The sequence below is a fragment of the Chinchilla lanigera genome, unplaced genomic scaffold, assembly GCF_000276665.1.
Source record: "Chinchilla lanigera isolate Chin_1 unplaced genomic scaffold, ChiLan1.0 scaffold00022, whole genome shotgun sequence".
In the NCBI taxonomy this organism is placed as follows: Eukaryota; Metazoa; Chordata; class Mammalia; order Rodentia; family Chinchillidae; genus Chinchilla; species Chinchilla lanigera.
In genome coordinates, this window is record NW_004955423.1 from 22079547 (window position 1) to 22081912 (window position 2366).

The following is a 2366-nucleotide window of genomic DNA, read 5'->3' on the forward strand; positions in this document are numbered from 1 at the left end:
CAAATACAGGAACAAACAATTATATGAGACAAATTTTAACAGACAGGAAAAATCAAATAAGCAGTAATGCAATCATAAAAGAGCACTTTAACACTCCATTGTCACAAAGAAATAGATAAACTAGACAAAAAATCATCAAAGAAATAACAGAACTGAATCAAACTTGAGAACAAATGGACTTTGTAGACTTTTACAGAGTGTTATACCCAACAACATCAGAATACACATTCTTCTCAGATATACATGGGACATTCTCTAAAATAGACCATATACTAGCCCATACAGCATGCTTAAGTAAATGCAAACATACTGAAATTATCTCTTACATGCTATCTGACCATAGTGCAATGAAATTGGAAATTGTTGACAAAAGAAATCACAAAAACTCAATAAACATATGGAAATTAAATAACACCCTTCTGAACAATCAGTGGGTCACAGGTGAAATCAAAGAAGAGATTAAACAATATCTAAAATCAAATGAAAATGCAGATGCAACTTACTGGAACCTGTGGGGCACAATGAAAGCAGTCCTCAGAGGGAAATTTATACCAGTGAATTCCCACATCAGGAAAACAAACAAGCACAAATAAACAACATTATGCTGCACCTCAAGCTTGTAGGAAAAGAAGAACAAGTCAAACCCAAAGCCCCAAAAAGGCAGGAAACTATAAATATCAGAGCAGAAATTAATGCATTTGAGGCTAAGAAAACAACACAAAGAATTAATGAATCAAAGAATTGGTTCTTTGAAAGAATAAATAAAATTGATAAACCCTTAGCCAACCTTATCAATAAAAGGAAAGAAAAAACTCAAATTCATGCAATAAGGAATGAAAGGGATGAAATAACTACAGATCCTGTAGAAATTCAGAAGAACATCAATACCTACTTCAAAAATCTTTACTTTCATAGGGTGGAAAACATATAGGAAATGGACAGATTCCTAGATATATATGAATTACCAAAGCTGAATCAAGAAGATATCAATATCCTAAGTAACTCAATATCAGCCAATGAAAGTGAAAATGTAATAAAAAAACTTACCAACAAACATAAGTCCAGGTCCTGATGAATTGATAGCTGAACTCCACAAGACATTTAGAGAAGATTTAATGCCAATTCCTCTCAAAATCTTTAATGAAATTGAAGGGGAAAGAATTCTTCCTAACTCATGCTTGGAGGCAAGTGTTACCCTGATACCAAAACCAAAGAAAGGCCCAACCAAAAAAGAGAATTACATGCCAATCTCCCTAATGAACATGGATGCAAAAATTCTTGATAAAATACTAGTGAACAGAATGCAGCAAGTGATTAAGAAGATTACATATCACGGCCAAGTGGGATTCATCCCAGGAATGCCGGGATGGTTCAATATATGGAAATCAATTAATGTAACACACCATATCAATAGAGCCAAAGACACAAATCACATGATTATCTCAACAGATGTACAAAAGGTTCTTAAAAAAGTCCAACACTCATTCATTCATTATGAAAACCTTACAGAAAATCAGAATAGATGGTCTTTACCTCACTCTGATAAAAGCCATCTATGACAAATCAACAGCCAACATCATATTAAATACACAAAAATTGAAAGCATTCACTTTAAAATCAGGAGCAAGACAAGGATGTCCACTGTCACAACTCCTATTCAATATAGTGATGGATATATTAGCCAGAGAAATTAGACAAGGGAGAGACATAAAAGGAATAAGGATAGGAAAGGAAGAAGTGAAATTATCATTATTCATAAATGACTTGATACTCTACATAGAAGACCCCCAAAACTCCATCAAAAAACTTGTAGATTTAATAACCAAATTCAGTAGCATGGCTAGATACAAAGTCAGCACTCAAAAATCAATAGCATTCCTGTACACAAACAACAAACACACTGAGAGAGAAATTAGGGAAATCACACCTTTTACAATAGTATACAAAAAAACATACTTAGGAATCAATCAAACAAAGGCAGTGAAAGATCTGTATAGTGAAAATTACAGTACCCTGAAAAAAGGGATTGAAGATTTCAGAAAATGGAAAGACACTTCTTGCCCATGGATAGGAAGAACCAACATTGTGAAAATGGCCATACTCCCAAAATTGTACAGATTTAATGCAATCCCAATTAAAACACCATTAGTATACTTCACAGATGTAGAGAAAACATTACTGTAATTCATCTGAAACCAGAAGAGACCTACTATTCTAGGAAAAAGCTATCCTGGGCAACAAAGAAAAAGTAGGAGGCATCACAGTCCCTGACTTGACATTATACTACAAAGCTACTGTGATAAAATCAGCCTGGTACTGGCAAAAAAAAAAGACCTGAGGATCAATGGAACAGATTAGAAGATGTA

General features: G+C 33.8%; 1 protein-coding gene across 3 annotated transcripts in view; it reads right to left on the reverse strand.

Moving 5' to 3' along the window:
• Lrrc7 (leucine rich repeat containing 7) overlaps nucleotides 1-2366 on the reverse strand; it is a 505545-nt gene that overhangs the window by 315501 nt on the left and 187678 nt on the right. The gene's annotated exons all lie outside the window — the stretch shown is intronic.